General features: G+C 41.1%; 1 protein-coding gene across 2 annotated transcripts in view; it reads left to right on the top strand.

Moving 5' to 3' along the window:
• The first annotated feature begins 2,906 nt into the window (after positions 1-2,906).
• The window catches only part of prickle2a (prickle homolog 2a), a 60,558-nt gene continuing 44,483 nt past the window's right edge, over positions 2,907-18,981 (top strand). For both annotated transcript variants that reach the window (XM_084389736.1, XM_084389734.1), the window contains exon 1: positions 2,907-3,162. The gene's annotated coding sequence lies outside the window, so the exon portion shown is untranslated. The remainder of the gene's footprint in view (positions 3,163-18,981) is intronic.

The following is an 18,981-nucleotide window of genomic DNA, read 5'->3' as shown; positions in this document are numbered from 1 at the left end:
GGTTCACTGAGAGACACTGAGTCCTGCTGGAGTCGTCCTGATGGAGGTTCGGGTTCACTGAGAGACACTGAGTCCTGCTCAAGTCGTCCTGATGGAGGTTCGGGTTCACTGAGAAACACTGAGTCCTGCTGGAGTCGTCCTGATGGAGGTTCGGGTTCACTGAGAAACACTGAGTCCTGCTGAAGTCGTCCTGATGGAGGTTCGGGTTCACTGAGAAACACTGAGTCCTGCTGGAGTCGTCCTGATGGAGGTTCGGGTTCACTGAGAAACACTGAGTCCTGCTGGAGTCGTCCTGATGGAGGTTCGGGTTCACTGAGAAACACTGAGTCCTGCTGGAGTCGTCCTGATGGAGGTTCGGGTTCACTGAGAAACACTGAGTCCTGCTGGAGTCGTCCTGATGGAGGTTCGGGTTCACTGAGAAACACTGAGTCCTGCTGGAGTCGTCCTGATGGAGGTTCGGGTTCACTGAGAAACACTGAGTCCTGCTGGAGTCGTCCTGATGGAGGTTCGGGTTCACTGAGAGACACTGAGTCCTGCTCGAGTCGTCCTGATGGAGGTTCGGGTTCACTGAGAAACACTGAGTCCTGCTGGAGTCGTCCTGATGGAGGTTCGGGTTCACTGAGAGACACTGAGTCCTGCTCGAGTCGTCCTGATGGAGGTTCGGGTTCACTGAGAGACACTGAGTCCTGCTCGAGTCGTCCTGATGGAGGTTTGGGTTCACTGAGAAACACTGAGTCCTGCTGGAGTCGTCCTGATTGAGGTTCGGGTTCACTGAGAAACACTGAGTCCTACTCGAGTCGTCCTGATGGAGGTTCACTGAGAAACACTGAGTCCTGCTGGAGTCGTCCTGATGGAGGTTCACTGAGAAGCACTGAGTCCTGCTCGAGTCGTCCTGATGGAGGTTCGGGTTCACTGAGAGACACTGAGTCCTGCTGGAGTCGTCCTGATGGAGGTTCGGGTTCACTGAGAGACACTGAGTCCTGCTGGAGTCGTCCTGATGGAGGTTCGGGTTCACTGAGAAACACTGAGTCCTACTCGAGTCGTCCTGATGGAGGTTCACTGAGAGACACTGAGTCCTGCTGGAGTCGTCCTGATGGAGGTTCGGGTTCACTGAGAAACACTGAGTCCTACTCGAGTCGTCCTGATGGAGGTTCACTGAGAAACACTGAGTCCTGCTGGAGTCGTCCTGATGGAGGTTCGGGTTCACTGAGAAACACTGAGTCCTGCTGGAGTCGTCCTGATGGAGGTTCGGGTTCACTGAGAGACACTGAGTCCTGCTCAAGTCATCCTGATGGAGGTTCGGGTTCACTGAGAAACACTGAGTCCTGCTGGAGTCGTCCTGATGGAGGTTCGGGTTCACTGAGAAACACTGAGTCCTGCTGAAGTCGTCCTGATGGAGGTTCGGGTTCACTGAGAAACACTGAGTCCTGCTGGAGTCGTCCTGATGGAGGTTCGGGTTCACTGAGAAACACTGAGTCCTGCTGGAGTCGTCCTGATGGAGGTTCGGGTTCACTGAGAGACACTGAGTCCTGCTGGAGTCGTCCTGATGGAGGTTCACTGAGAAACACTGAGTCCTGCTGGAGTCGTCCTCAAGCTTAAAACATCCTCATGTTGTACATGTATATTTATTTAGCATTGAAAGGTTGCCTACCTGTCTATAGTTCATATTTCAACATGTTTCCATCGATTTCAAACATTTTAGTCTGGCACCAATTCAACTAGTACAATGTGAAGTTTATGCAACAATGACTATTAAAAGTGATTATTCATTTCTTACCTTAAAAATCTTTTCTTCAAATCGCATTCTTCTTCTTCTGAGGTAATCCAAGGTAAACTTGCAGCGTGTCTTCTAAACTCGATGGAAAGCAGAGGACTGATGAAGTTTGATTCTTTGTTTTGAGGTAATGAGGTGATGGCGTGACCGCCGACCCCAGAGGGTTAATCTGACGCGCACAGGTCCATCTTTCCCTAAATCATCCGGGCAAGTGTCGTCATTCAGCAGAAGAAGCAGCTCCTCTGCCGTCACCAGGCTCCGTCACTAGCATTAGCTGTGCTAGTGCTAGCCATGACAGTTTTCACTTTTGAGGTGGTGAACCGTTTCCTGAAATCCATTACAGCTTGATGAATTATCAAGCTAAACGTTAAACGTTTCAGACATTTGCTTCACAAAGTTTGCACTGACGATTGCGCTCAACTATTAACTAATATTTAATGTAGTCTCTCATTCACCGCTATAGAAGTTTACCCAACTATGACGACTTCCTCTTCTGAGAAACCTAGAAATGTGAAAATGGTCTATTAATGAACTTGCTGCCTGCCTATTTTGGTGAAGATCGGGCAAAAGGCCTAAGAGGAACTTGAAAAAGTATGTTAATAAGAACATTAATTTTTGAACATAATGGCAAAAAAAAAAAATGTATAGGCGGAAATTAAATTGGAGATATACATGTTATTGTGCTTGACTCAAGGATTCTGGAAAAGAGCTTTGTTTTTAGCTCTCAAGGTTCCAAAGTTATGTTCCAAAATGCAAATTGCCTTATTGTGCCACCTAGTGTCGGGACACGAGTGGAACCATCCAGTCAAGGTTGGGGTTTCTGACGCCCATTTACTTTTAGGGCAGAAAAATAAGGAAGAAGAAGAAAATCAGTACAAACACAAAAACACATTCGGTGCTTGGACCTATAAAAAAAATCTCTTCAGCTTTTTCCTCCCTTGTTTTCTGTGAATGTCTACCTGCCTCCCTCTCTCTCTCTCTCTCTCTCTCATTTAAACCTGCGCATCTTGTCTTCTTTTGAAGCTTTAATGGTCGGCTCTGCCCACTTCTATCGCTCAACAAGCTTTCTTGTGATTCTGATGAGATTCAGATCCTCAGCCTGTGATTGGTCGAGGGCTGATGACTCACTCCTACAGGCTGTTGGGAGGAAGGCAGAACTGACACTCAGAGAGGAAAATGAAAGCATCTTCCTCACCGCAAACACTCTCCATAAGACTGAATCCTACATAACCCTAACTAAAGAGAAGGTACAACATTCACAGAACCCCAGGCTCAATCCCTGTCTGAGACAAAGGAAGATCGCTACCAGCTGCCAATCATAAACCCTGCAACATACTGTAAAGACAGGAAAACACCGACCAGCAAGAAAAAGGGAGAAAGAAATCAAGGTAAGTATAAAAACCCTGTGTGACTGAGTAGCAGAGAGAAATAACACATGTAATGCTTGTAACCCTATAATACTGTGCATGTGAAAGAAGATGAAAATGTATGAATAAAGTATTAAAATAGATTAGGTTAATATAGCCTATGTATGTGTGTGTTATCTGATGTATATGATGATTTAAGACACTGGTATTTATGTTATTCGTCTGACCTGAAATGAGTGTGAACTGCAGCTGGTCGTTATAATGAGAAATCACAGAAATCCGCAGAATTTGTTTATCTCGGGGGTGTTAGAAGAGCACATTGCGCAGTTATGTGTGTGTGTGTGTGTGTGTGTGTGTGTGTGTGTGGGAGAGAGAGAAAGAGGCATGATTCCCCATTTGAGTGGACGTGCGCTTTGTATGTGCCATTAATTGCATTAGTTTCTCTGTATGTTTTGGGTTATGTGTATAAATGTGACATGATTGTGTGTGTTTAGATAGAAGATTAATAGTTTGTGATGGTTTGAATATGGTTGTGGGAAATGTTCAATAAAATGAGTCAAAATGCTGTTAATGCGTATACTGATATAAAGCAATAAATAGAAATACATTTAATTAGCCAGCATTATGGCACTAGTGTTTGTGTGTGTGTGTGTGTGTGTGTGTGTGTGTGTGTGTGTGTGTGATGTGTATGTGTGTTTACTTCAAACTACAAATATATTCATTTCAAGTGTGTGTGCATATTTTCTACATGTGTTTGTAATGTTACACAGTTTGTGTGTGTGTAGTGTGCACGTCTTTGAGCTCTGAGAGACGTGTGTGTGTCAGGGGTTGTGTGTATATGTGTTGTGTGTTGTGGTGTGTGTTCATGCCTGCACAGCTCTGTAATGGAGTGGGTGGCAAGTGAGAGATGGTTCAGCTTGTGCAAGAGCAGAATGTGAGTGTGAGTGTGTGTGTGTGTGTGTGTGTGTGTGTGAAGAGAGATGCTGTGAAAACGCCACAGAGATGAGTGTTAAATGAGCACATTCTCCTCCTCCTCATATCCTCAGTGTTTCATATCGTTCATCTCGAGGGAAAGATCTTTGTGTCTGCTGTTGTCATTACTTCTGTCTGCTTTACATATTTCATGGATTAACAGACATATGCACCAGTGATTGGTTTAGGGGTCACACGTTTGGCTGTTATGTAACTATTCAGATTGGTGCCTTTAATGTAACATGTCAAGTGTAAAATCTCATTTCTAATAAAAAGGCATCTATATTCAATCATTATTACATTTTTCAAATATATATATGATTCTGTAAAATCTTGCACATTTAGATTAACTTTAAAATAGAATTTTACATAAATGAATAGGGTAAATAACTGCACACATACAGTAGCGACCCGAGCTGACCAGCGAGGAGACATGCAGACTTTTGTTTCTCTTTTCAGACCTTTAGATATTGTAATGCACATGCTGTGGATAAACTATGGACAAACCCTTATTCCCAAATGAATGTGATCACATCAATAAGTAAGTTTACACCAAGACAAATTAATATGAGTAACTTAGGGTGAATTCCAATCAAATAAGAATCCTTATGCCATATTCATTCTGAAGGACAGAGCCTTGAAGCGGGAAAGACGATGTCATTTCCTCTTGATCTGCAATGAATGTTACCATGACAACACTGCACTGTCTCCATCACCCTGTTAGTTGTTCTTATGATGAAATGTCTCATTTATTGATTTAAATGTAATTGTTTCTCAGCTTTGTTGACTTTGCTAGATTTTGCTAACATCTCTAATAAACTCACCCATTCGCCCCCTGAGGCCTCCATCCTTAAATCTGTCTTCTGTTAGAACGGTGTCGTGTTAGCGGCCCCTAAGTTAATAACTAATGATCTTCGCAAATGAAGTGAATCAATCAATCAAAACTAACTTTAGCTGGACATTAACTTTATTCTAGAGCAGCTGTAAAGCCAACACAATCTCTGTTACTGTAGTCTCCTGTTATCACTGTAAAGCTGCTTTGAAACAGTCCATATTGTCAAAAGCGCTGTATAAATGAAGGAGACTTGACTTCAGGAAATGATTTATCTAGCCCATGTTTTCTTAAAGCATCCATAAGTAGCTGACTAATAAATACATTAATACATAAATTCACAGCTGCAGTGATGCTGAGACTCGTACTGTTAAATCACTGATGGTCATTTGGGCTCATATTTGGTATTATGTACATGGTATTATGTCCTATATTTGTGTAAGTAGCACAAGCATGGAGTATTTAAGAAGTAGCTACGCCACATCCAATTTCTCTATCATCCTGAGTTTATCCTGATTCACTGATCCTGATGGAAATATAAAGAAGCCTTAAACTCCAACAATCGTCTGGTGTTTTAACCACACAAACAGCACTTGGCGCCCGTAGAATGCAGTTCTTTTCCACCCTGAGTGTAAAGCAAAACGTTATTGGCTGTAGAGAGAATGTGCTACGATTGGTCAGCGCAATGTGACTGTTATCTGATTGGCTTGAGTAGACAGTGGATGTCCACCTATTTGTGGATTTTTGTGTACATTTTGAAATGTTTCGAAGCCATCCACAAATGTGCAGGAAGAGATTCACAAATGAATGCCAGGCAGAGTTGTGTTTGTGACATAAAAACATGTATGTGAATGTTTTTTTTTTTATTATTGTTTTATTGTATTGTTTTATAATGTAATACATTTTTGTGAAATCCCTGAGATATATATTTGTGGATCCGATTCTATTTATTTTTTAATATGTTTAAAGTGCCCCTTTTATGCTTTTTTAGATATTACCTCTCGAACAGTGTGTAATAAAGCTGTTTGTGAATGTAAAAGGTCTGCAAAGAGCAGATAAACAGAGTTTTTGTCTCCTAAAAGAAAGAAGCAACTCTGAACTGCTGAAACGAGTCGTCAGTACTCTTTTAATTTCTTCTTACTTCTGTAACATTCACACATAACAATGTAACAAATTTGCATAATGCCCGATCATCTGACCAATCAGAGCAGAGTAGACCAATCACAACAAACTGGGCCATCTGACCAATCAGAAGAGAAGACCAATGATAATCCACGTCTTAAGCCGCGTTTCCACCGAAATTACCCTAACCAATTTGTCCCAGGAACTCTTTTCCCCCAGACCTGTTGCCGTCTGCGTTTCCACCGCGGTCTAAAGTACCATGACGATTAGGCAAATAGTCCGGTGATGTAGGAATGCGCGCTACTTTACAGTTCCTGCTGGATTTCATCCTCTGAATCTAAGCTTAAATGAACCTCATCGTCGGTCCATCGGTCGTATTTTTTAAACACTATTGTTGATTCGAATAGCAAACAACTGTTACTGCACGCACCGCAACAGATGAAATGCGTCATGAACTCAACCAATCAGCATGTTCCGCGCCCAAGTCACACCCCTGAAAGTTCCTGAACTTTGAAAAAGTACTACCTCACAAGCAGGGACTTTCTGAGGGGGAAATATTAACCCGTAACTTCATTTAGACCCTGGTTCCTGCGGTGGAAACACCGAGTACCAGCCCAAAGTCCCTAGCTCCTGCGGAAAGTTCCTGCGGTGGAAACGCGGCTTTACATTAGTACTCTGCACATTACAGTCACACAATAGTCGCCATTTTGAAATATATTCTGTTATCCGCTATTCCTTTCAAATTTGATCAGATTATCACCAGAATTGGCTCAGATGTAGTCCAGTAAGAGCTGTGAGTGTAAACCTCACTCCCCTGGCCTCAAGAGGTGTGCTAGCGACTGATGCTAGCAGAAAAAAATCTGTCAGAAAATCACTATCGGAAAATTGTGTCTATGTTCATAGTTTTGATTCTCGGATTAAAGATCTTTTTGAGTATCTTCATGGTCGTGCACTTCACTACAGCCACCCACTGTGACACAGTTCAAAATTATTTTTTTTTCTTTTGGTTGTAACTTTTTAACTTGGTGTGATGATTTATTACTATTCATCGATGTCTTGCTCTAGAGGCGATTTTGTGCAAATGTGTTTGCTCGTGTGATGTCACAGGTCTTACAATATCCTGTTTTTGGAGCTTAGTTAATATATATATATATATATATATTTAATTATATATAATAAGAGGACGTTTTAAGCTATCCCTATTTCCGCCCAGCGAGTCTAACTGCCAGAGAGACTGCAGAGATATTTCAGTCACTCTAAGGAACCCAACATCTTGCTCCTCGCACGTGTTATCCCTAGCAGAAATCTGCAATGCTTTCAGGCGTTAAACTGAAATAATATGTTCAGCGTTTCTCCATAGGCATGAGAGCTAAATGACTACATGTAATTAATCACAGAGCTCACACTGTCCTACATTGGCACTCTATACATGCTACAAACTGTTCTCTGCCAAATGCACTGTCCGTGTGGCCCAGTGGAATCAGTGACCTTACTCGGGCCCTCTGGACACCGATCTGCACAACAGAGTTTTCCTCCACTGCTGCAACATCTCCTGTGTGCAGATCAGTCGAGCAAGCAACAACATCCTATCCTCAGATCAATTCAGTAATCCTGGCATATCCAGATTCTAGTCAGACAAAGTCCACAAGCATGACCTTCGTCCTGCCGTTATTTTTAATCCCTCAAATGACCACGATGTCAGGGCCAGAGTAGTTCATTTCTTCAGGCAGACAGGATAACTTCATTGACGGGAAGTCTACTAGGAAGTGCTGTCTCTTTCTCCATGTCTGTAATTACTCCATATGTCCTGTTTTGAAAGTTGACGAAAGTAAAGATCTTAAAAAAATCGTTCCACTCCTGTCATTATTTCTCATCTTGCTGTGGAATTATCAAACCCTATTTCCTGTCTTGTCTCAATATTGTTTTAACCCCCGGACTAGAGCGCCTGCCCTCCTCAAGCATTATTTGCAGTAACCTACAAACTGCAATTTCCAAATCTGAAATAGTAGACGATCTCTTATGAGATGAAGTGGAATCAGGCTTTATGATTAGCCCCTTTCCAAATGTTTCGCATCAGCCCCATTGGAGTGGCAACCAGGAAATTCTCTGGGGGAAAAAAACGCATTATAATTGATCTCTCAGCCCCACATGAATCCACCTTTCTCAGCATTAACAGCCTCATTCCACTCAAAGAATATTCTCTTCATTACCATAATGTTGACCAAGCTATAACAATGATCAAAAGCATTGGCCGCGGTGCGTGGCTCGCCAAAATTGACATCACTTCACCGTTCAAAGTAATGTCCATCCACATGGATTTCAGCCATCTCTTTGGAGTTGGAGTTTGACACTGCACTTAACTTTTGGCTGAAAAGCAGCCCCAAAATATTTGACACGCTGTCTGAAGCGATCTGCTAGATCCTGTTTAATAATCACGCAATCCCTTTCCTCAGTCATCTGCTTGACGATTTTTTAATCATCGCCCCCACAATGCAATCTCAGCTGGCCACCTTCACATCATCCAAAAAGTTTTTGAAAAATGTTTCCACTCTCCTCTCTGTCATTTCAAATTCGCCATGCACATAATTCCCCAAAGTTGCCCTTTAATCTCACTCCTCCTTTCTCTCCCTTCTTCTGCTCCCGTGCTCCCTAACCCTGCCTTGCTGCAGAAATTAAACATTTAGATAACTTTTCTCAAGCAACGGCCTTACCTTTTTCTATGATGGCTGTCTTTCCCACAATATCGAATTATACACTGACGTGGCCCACTCCACTGGCTTCGGGGGATTTTACCAAAATGGCCTCCCCAGCTCCTAAACATCCTGCTGTCCGCAGCCTCATACGCACTGTTCGAGCTGTATCCCCTCAGGGCTCCGATGACCCTCCAATCCTACTGGACAGTCTGGAAATGTTTTAAATTATTAAATCTCTCCTAAGGTGCCCAAGCTGGTTCCATTAGCTAATTTTTGCCAAACCTTCCCCTGCAATAAAGAACCCCCAGACTCACCTGCTTTATCCTTCTACACTTGTTCTAGGAAGGCTCATGCAGCACTTAAGAGGGGGAGCCCCCACTGCGATGCAAACAGGAGAGCCCGGGTGCGAAATATACGGGCAAGCCCTCACTTCGATTTGGACAGGAGAGCTCTCTCTCCTCTTCAAAGAGGAGAGCTCACAATACAAATACATTTGGAAAGGCTCACATAGCTCTCGAAAAGGGGAGCCCTCGCTACGACATGAAAACGGGAGAGCCAGCACAGCATCTAAATAATGAACTGGAGGGTTGTGTGAGCACTGTTTGGATTATTAAATTAATTTAATGACGTGGAATGTGTTATTTGAATTTATAATTAGCCTATAGGTATGGCATTTGGTTTAAGTCGCCTGCTGAGCTCGCCCATCCAAATTTCAGTTAGCTCCCTTGGGATTGCAGCGCGAGCCCTCCTAGTCGAATGGTGAGGCTCCTACTCAGTGTTTCCCGTATTCTGTTTCTACTGTTTCTACACCAATGTGTTTCAGTTGCTCTGGGTCTGATTTTGATATTATTATGCTTGTTCTGTTCAGACTTTTGGATATTTCTGAGAGAGTAAAAACCTGAGTATTTTTGTATCTTTGATGTTTGTTATCTCTCTGCTCAGCTCTGTCTTGTCCAGTTGGCTCGGTTTGTGACGTCCTCCGGGGTTTGGTCCACTGCCCACATGTCCTCCGTAGCGCTGTCCATCCACTGCTTTATAGCTCTTCCTCGCAGTTGGCGGCCTCCCGGGGTCGAAGCGGAGTGCTGTTATTGCCACAGAGTCCTTGTTGCTACAGAATAGAATTGAATAGGCTCAGTAGAATTGGCTGTAGCAGAATTAATAGTACAGTTATTTAATCAGTTCATCCAATGAACACAAAGCATAATCAATTATTAATTCTAGGAAATAAGTTGTCTTCCTGGCCAAGAAAGAATAACCTTTTCTAACTAAAGTAAATAAAGTACTAGCAGGGTAATAGCATAGGTATAGCTAGATCAAGATGTTTAAGTGACTTTGATATTTTTGTGAGTGGCAAACACAGAGACAATAAAGTGTGGATATAATGATTTGATAAACGAAACTACAGTAGGCTACACACACAACTAAACTAAGCAAAGATTGTATACAGTATCAAGAAAGTAAAGAAAAGTGAAGAAATAGAGAGAAGAAAAGAGAATGGCAAGATTACCATCAGTTAACCACGAGAAACATCAGAGAATCAGGGTCACCTTGAAGGGACACAATAACTTAGAAACGCATCTAAAGGCTGTGAACGGGTACTTGCATTGACTTCGGTTGCTGAACAAGTCCAGATGCAGGAGATTCTGGAGATTCTTGATGATTTCGCCAGGAGTGCGCTGAAGCGTTCGTTTGGGTTCTTGGGGTGGTCCACGTTGAATCCAAAGAAGTTAACTTGAAGATGAAGTTGCCAGAAGGAGACAGGAAAATGTTGTCTCAAAGAGATTGATCAAAGATCTGACCTAATCAGATACTCTTAAAGGTCCCCAACCCTAATCAGTTCACACCCATTTGGTGAGGTGACCAATCTAAGATGACCTTGAGAAAGTCTTTGTTCCAGCTTATCACCATTGTGCAGTCTTCACAAACATATTTATGATGCAATTTGTCATAACATGTTGTACACCATTGATTATAAAATCAAAAGAGGATTATTTTGATACCAAGAAAGAGGGGATTTGAAGACGTTAAAGCAGTGATACATCATCTTAGGATATCAACATTTGAAGTTACTCTAACATAACTAAAGAATCATAACTACGCTAATAAAACATATGGACATGCATAAAACACAGGATAAATACTATAAACATTTGGGAAAGTTTGTGGGTAAGAATGGAGTCAATGTCCTTGTGTATTGGAAGTTTGTCTCTATAGTCTTTGACCAAATGGCTCGTGCCGTCTGGTCTCCTGTGCTGTCTTTGAGGCTTGCAGACACAGTCTCTTGCTGAGATCGTTCAGGAGAGCCAAGGTGATAACGGTCTGTGACGAGAACTGGTTTGAGGGTCGATGACAACAGGGGAGAGGGGGAAGGTTTTATGATGTCTAGAGCATTTTGATTAAGTCCATTCGTTACAAAGCTCAGTGCACAGAGAACATGATCATCACCTGTTCAAATCATCTAACGTTAGTGTTCCCTTCGTACTGTGGATATACTGGCATATCTTTTCCTGTTGGACAATTTGCATCATATCGAAATGTTCTTAATAATGGGAAGGCAACTATTCCAAATGTAACATAAAAAAAATAAGACAATCAAACTGTTGAGGAAATTTCTGGATTTCTTGTTACTTCTGCTTGAGGGAGAATTGAAAGCACAAGAGAAAAGATGAGTTTTAAGCATAGAATTACATTCAGCTAGTGTAGAAGCAGTTCTAACATCTAGTGGGAGGTTATTCCACAACTTAGGCCAGCCACTGCAAAAGCTGGATCACCTCTGCATCGTAAGCAAGATCGAGGGACAGACAGAAGATGTTGATCTCTTGACCTAAGTGATCTGGGTGGGTTGTGATTGACAATTAAGTCAGAGAGATATTTAGGGGCTTGATTACAACGAGCTTTGTAGGTGAAAGTTAAGATTTTAAAGTCAATGCGATATTAAACTGGCAGCCAGTGTAGAGAGCTACACGTTTACGGCTACCGGTGAGCAAACGGGCAGCCGTGTTTTGAACCATCTGAATACGAGAAATTGCAGACAGAGGAAGCGCGACATATTGTGAGCTGCAGTAGTCCAGTCGTGTGGAAATGAAAGCATGGATGACTGTCTCGAAGCTGTCTTTACTTAAAAATGATTTAACTTTGGCTAGCCGGTGAAGATGATAAAAACTAGCGCTAACTGTGCCATTAATTTGTTTGTTTAATTTAAGACTACTATCATGATAAAACCCCACATTTTTAACGTTGGTTGTAAGGTGTGGTGTGAGGGTGTGGTAGATTTTTAATAGGCTAGATAAAATAGTAAACTGTATATTAAACTAACCATGTTTCTAACATCTAACATTACTTCTCTTTTTAGGCCTAACATGATAACTCTTTGAAACACAATATACCAAAACGTTCTGTCCTGTGTTTTTGGATGTTGTATTTTTTCCATACCCCTTTGACTTTGGTTGTGTGAGTGTATAAATAACAAGTTTGGGAATTGAAATTAGACAGATGACTAAATTTGAACCTTGTGATTAACAATGAAGTAATCATTAAAACAAAGTTTGCTTTACCTGGTAACAGAAGGGTTTGTCTATGAAAACCAATCAAATTGTGGGGAAATGATGTAATGCAGCATGACATTTTTGCCATACCTCCTTATTCTATAAAAACTGTTGTATTCTTTTAGTTGGTGGGATTCTCAATGGAATTTGTCTGAGATCCTCCGGCCTTGCTTCTTCTTGGGGGAGATTCCCTGAGAACTGCTCGGGAAGATCTCCTGGTCGTGATTAAAGCATTTGAAGGACATTTGCTGAGGTCTGTTTGTCAATTATTCCTTCGCAGGAAGTAAGCTAGTTACGGGAACAGGTATTAGTACTCAGCCGACGTCGATGTGTAGACGCGCTTGGGTATAGGATTAGACTCAGCCGCCGTCGATGTGTAGACGCGCTAGAGTATAAATATTATAGGCCCAGGTAGGCTTAGGTCAGATGAGATAGGACTTAATTAGGTTTAGGGAAAAATCTACGACAAGGGTCCCTAAGTCAGTAGAATTACCGTTAGAGAGCTCATTTGGACCAAATAGAATGATTTGGGTTTTATCATCGTTCAATAACATGAAATTATTTGAAAGCCACAGTTTAAGTTGATGAAGACATGCATCTAATCTCTCAAATGCTTGGCTATCTTTGTGTATCTTTGTGTTGTAGGTATGTAGATTTGGGTGTCATCCACGTAGCAGTGGTAAGACACACCAAATCTACTCATGATAGTTCCCAGGGGTAACATACAGTATATATATACAGAGAGAACAATAGAGGTGCCAGAACCGATCCCTGGGGCACACCACAGGTGAGGTGGGTTGCTGAGGATGTTTGAGTGCCTATATTAAAGCTGCAGTCGGCAAGTCTGGCAGATTGAGTGGATTTAGCCAAAATTTTGAATGTTTACAACTCTCATGCCCCTCCCCCACTACCAACGAGCACCCGCCCATCGTCATTGCGTGTGTACCTGATTTTCTGTGAACGCGCGCGTCTCTTCAGCATCGATCAACACCATGGACTCGGAGGTAGGCTGCCCTGGCTAATCTATCCATAGATAGCAATAACCGAGGAATTGGAAGCTTGTTAGTAGATTTTCTCTCCGCCATCACGCTTCGTACAATCTTCAGGCGAACTTTAGGCATGTCGTGTGCATGTGATATTGTAATGTGCGCGCCTGCGCGAGGGAGGGGGGGGGGATCTGTGGCGTGTGCACGAACAGTGATTGACAGTCAGATCTCACACCTCCCTGCGCTGATTGGACCCGATGAGACGGGAGCGGTGGATTTTTGCAAAACAAATAACATGCTCCAGGTGGAGTTAGAAGCTCGGGTTTTTTTCTAAAACCTCCTTATTTATGTTGTTCTGTCGGATTATAGTGTCGATTTCACTGAATATGACCAAAAAAATGTTGCCGACGGCAGCTTTAACTAAACTTCTGTTAGATAAAAAGGACTGGAACCATTTAAGTACCGTGCCAGTGATACCAATTGACCGCTCCAGTCGAGATAAAAGGATCTTATGATCAACGAAATCAAATGCTGAGCTCAGATCTAGTAGCACTAGGGCTACAGTGTCCCCAGCGTCAGTAGTCATGAGAATATCATTGAGGACTTTTAGAAGAGCAGACTCTGTGCTGTGAAGGCGTTTGTAGCCAGACTGAAAGATGTCAGAGATAGAGTGAGTGAGCAAATAATTCTGCAGCTGTATAAAAACAGATTTTTGGAGAATTTTAGATATGAATGGCAGGTTGGATATAGGTGTATAGTTCTCATATACAGCAGGATCAAGTGAGGGCTTCTTAAGAATGAGAGTCACAGTGGCGACTTTAAAAGAGTCTGGTACAGTCCCAGTCGCAAGACAGTTGTTGAGAATGTTCAGAATGTCAGATCCAACAGTATTGATAACCTGTTTTAAAAAGCAAGAGGACTTTAATTTCAAAGTTATTCCCCTGCATGTCTGGAGGGAAACCAGCTCAAATTCTCTCCACTGTACCCAAGAAAAAATAGGATCGGGTGCCAGCTGTCTCGAGGTGAAAGCTTGTGCTCGAGTGATGTTAATTTTGTCAGCGAAAAAATTATGGATTTTTTCACATTCAGAGTGAGAAATCATAAACTGTGATTTAACAGAGGGGTTAAGAACAGAGTCAATGGTTGAAAAGAGAGTTCTGGAGCAATGTGAATTCCTCTTAATGATGTCAGACAGGAATTTGTTCTTTGCTGCCCTTTCTGCCTTTAGAAAATTATTTAACGAGGCAGTCAGTATCTCGAATGATATTTGGAGCATGTCTTTCTTCCATTTTCGTTCGAGCAGTCTGCACTGTTGACGTAATAGTCCAATGTCGCTGTTTATCCATGGCTGAGACTTATGTTTGGGATGGATGAGCTTGCAAGGTGCGATAGAGTCAAGAATGTTGGAGCATTTATCATTGAAGTCTTGTATCAGTTCATTGACGTCTAAATCTGAAGTAAGGGAGCCAGATATTAGAGAATTATCAGCCTCCAGGTACCGGTCCGTAAAAATGTCCTGGGAATGTGAGGTTAGGGTGCGAGACCAACGTACATGAGATGGTGCTGTATTGGGTGGAGCTGGAAGAAGTGTAGAAAAAAATACTGGTCTGTGGTCTGAGAGTGGAAGGTCACTGATTTCAATATCAGCCACAGATAGACCGATATGACAGTATTAGATCTAGTGTATGACCGTGAAAGTGTGTGGGACCATTTACCCATTGAACCCATTACATTTAAAAAGTCTGTAGCTAAAGCACTAGTAGGGCAGCATACATGAATATTAAAATCACCAATTATTAAAATATGGTCATATCTCGTCAAAGCATCCCCAGGAGATCAGAAAACTCCTTTATAAAGTTACTTGATGAAGGTGGACGATAGATTAGCAGGAGTAGAATAGGATAGAGGGAATTTAAATGAATTTGCTGGACTTCAAAGCTCGTAAAAGTGGCCGTTGACAATAAACGACACTGAACGTTGTTTTAAAAAATAATCACAAGTCCCCCTGCCCTGCCGGTTAACCGGGGAGTGTTAAAGTCATACTCCGGGGGAACCAGTTGGGAAAAAGGACTGATATCACCTGCTTTTATCCATTATTCCGTTGCGAAGAAATAGTCCAGATTGTTAGAAGAGATGAGGTCGCTGCAGATGAAGGTTTTGTTTACTACAGATCGAACGTTGGCAAGGGCCATCCTAAGTTGCGGTGGATCATGTGAAGAGTCGGAAGCTCTGCGAAGTAAACGCAGGTTGTAATGATTCACATTCCTGCATCGGAGCCATGGAGAGATCCGTCGAGTCAGCCAGAAGAGTGAAGAAGGGATAATCGGCCGAATCCACCAACGATTTTGATCTGCGGCCTTTCGAAAAAGCCGATAATGCCGGTTTGATGGAGATCGACACCGAGGTGAAGCCCAGTGCCCAGGCGGACTTCAACCGAAACCGCAACGCCGCCCAATTTCCACGTGTCCGCCGGCGTCTCCTGCATGGAAGTTCAAAGACGCGCCAGCCCAGCATAGGTGGCCGGGTGAGTCCGACTGCGGGGGTGGTGAGTAAAACTCATAATTGTTTGGATCGGGATGAGTTCCGAGAAGCTTTGCCATGGCATGATTAATATTTAAAAGTTGTTGCCGATCATAAGAGATCAACGAGTGACAACGTAGAAGCAGTAAAGTCAATAAAAACACAACAAGTAACGTAATGGGTAGACAGCAAGCCGCACACACCGGCACCATCTTACTTCCTTTTACCAACTAGCTCCTGGCTTTCACTAATAGACCAGAAAGAATAAAGAAATGTTTAATTTAGATTTAAATTAAATTCAATTTTGAAAACGCAATTAAAGAAATAGAGTGCAAAGATTAAATATAAGAGTATAGATGAAACCTGTAATTCTTGAAATTATAGACAATTATACAAGGAAAGTGAAACGTAAACCAGGACAAATAGAATATTTAGCATGGTTAAATTAAAAAATGAGTTCCCCTCAAGAAACAAAGAGATCATGCTCTTAAGTTAGCTCTCAGGTCTAAGATAGAACATGAAGGCGTTTATTTACCACATTAGGAAATAAGTTTGTAAAGGAGCTTAGAAAGGCGATTGCTACATTTTTTTATGAAGGCTATCTGTGAAGCTGGAGGAAATATGGCAGAATTTAAAGAAATTAACTGGAAAATGTAATTAACATACATAAAACAATGGAGTTAAATATAGAGAATGATACAAATTACATATGACTAATGATACAAATGAGGTGGCAGAAGCATTTAATAATAATTTTATAGATTCTACAAAGTCTTTGATTCAGAAAGTACCTGGTTTAAATTATTTAGTTACATCTACCGTATAAATTTGAAAGCTTTTAGAGAACTTAGTAATTCTAAAGTACATATGATTATTTCATCTATTAATAGGTCAAGGGAAAAAGATGGATATGGAATGGATACAATGATTTTAAAACCTATAAAGAGGCACTCGTTCCTCCCATTTAAAAAATGTTAATTGGTCTTGTTTCCAAGGGCTTAAAAACTGCAGTAATTACACCAGTGTTCAAATCAGGTGATCACATGGCTATTAGCAATTATAGACCAATTAGGATCCCACCAGCAGAATCCAAAATTACAGAGAAATGGATTTCTGAACAGTAAATCACATTTGAATAGTACTCCATTCTCATTGCATCCTGATGCAATTTGGGTTTCGAAAGTATCATTCTACAGAAACTCCAAATTATTTTCTTTTAGAAAATATCAAATCTAAATTGGATAAAGGAGGTGTCGTGGGAATTGTCCATCTAGATTTAAAGAGAGCCTTTGATACAGTAAATCATACAATTTTAATTAAGTTATCAAATCATAATTTCTCACCAGAGGTAATCAAATGGATAAGATCATACCTTGCTGATAGAAAACAGTGTGTCCGAGTAGGCAATTATACTTCACAAATGGTTACTAATTCTGTCTCGAGCCACTAGGCACTGTTGTTGAGCGGATGAACGGCCGGAGCGCGTAAAGGGTTTTCTGTGAGAACGGTGTCGTGTTAGCGGACCCTAAGTTAATAACTAATGATCTTCGCATCGGAAGTGAATCAATCAAAACTAACTTTATCTGGACAATAACTTTATTCTAGAGCTGCTGTAAAGCCTAAACAATCTCTGTTACTGTAATCTCCTATTATCACTGTAAAGCTGCTTTGAAACAGTCTATATTGTTAAAAGCGCTATATAAATGAAGGTGACTTGAATTGACTTGACTTTGTGTTCTCCAAGGTTCAATATTGGGGCCGTTGTTGTTCAGTTTGCATATTAATGTTCAAGTTTGTGTATCTACTGTTACTTGTCAGATGTATGCTAATGATACGGTTATATATGTGCATCCTTAAAGCAAAAAGCAAGATGCAGAACAATTATCAGCTGCAATGGTCAATGTCTCTAATTGGTTAATAAATTCATGTTTACATCTTAATGTTAGTATAACTGTATGCATTTTTTTTTTATCAAAGTCTGCAAATAGAGATCAAGATCAAGATTCAGACGTTATAGTAGCAGGAAGAAAATGATCAGTAGTCCATGAGTATAGATATTTAGGCATAATAATAGATTCACAACTTAGATTTAAAAAAACAAGTTAAAAAAAGTTATGAATAAAATTCAATTGAATCAAATATACATTAATGCCATGATCTTTTCACATGTGAATTACTGCCTTACCAGCTGGACGCAGACAGGCGGGACTACATTACAATCAGTAGAAAGATTCTATAAGCTGGCTTTGAAAATATTGGATGAAAGGTCTAATTTATATCATCATTGTAAAAATGTAACTAATATGATTATTTTTCAAACTGGGGAAATGTGATTACATTTGGAGATATTTTACTTGTGTATAAAATTTTGCATGGTATGGCCCCACCTCCACTTAATGAGTTAGACAAAAGCAGAACTCCTCTACTAGAGCCGTTACTAGAGGGATTGTATAATACCACATAAAAGAAGTGCTTTTGGGCAGTCTGCCTTTTTTTATAGAGCTGCACATACCTGGAATACTATACCTATAGAATTAAGAAATATTATATATTTTACTTTGCATTGACAAAACAGTGGTTATTGAATAATCAATCCATAATTTGGATTAGTGGCTTGTTTCCGTCTTATATTTTAAGTCATTTTGTATTTGTGTTAATATGCTTTGATTATGGTTATGTTTGCTGGAATGTTTTTACATGATTTTTTTTATGTTTTATGGACTTTTCTTTACCATCAACCTGCCAGGGGCAACAGAAAATTTGCCTGAATGGCTAAATCTGGCACATTTACATGATGGACTTGAGTGCTCATGTTAATTAATGTGCATTGTCCCTTTTAAAATAAAATAAGTAAAAAAGAATAAAGAAACGAAGCATCAGTGTCAGCGTTGCCCATGTGATGCATTGCAGCTTAGCCGAGCCTTGTAATGTGGCGCTCAAAGTTAAAATAATTTCAACACCTTGTTTCATTACATCTATCTGTGAATGATTCTGCGTTTCTGAACGTGTCAGTTGAATGAACGGTTTAATGACTCAATCAAAGACGGTCCCTTGCCGCTTCCTCGACATCTCAGGCATTTAAATGGCACAGAATAAAATCTGCATTCTGATTCGGTCCAGTACATACCGGTCAGACAGGGGGTTTCGGTACCGAACCCTACACAGAGAGT

The sequence above is a fragment of the Rutilus rutilus genome (assembly GCF_951802725.1).
Source record: "Rutilus rutilus genome assembly, chromosome: 19".
NCBI classification, from domain to species: domain Eukaryota; kingdom Metazoa; phylum Chordata; class Actinopteri; order Cypriniformes; family Leuciscidae; genus Rutilus; species Rutilus rutilus.
Note: the sequence above shows the minus strand (reverse complement) of the source record. Positions and strands in the feature narration are given on the sequence as shown.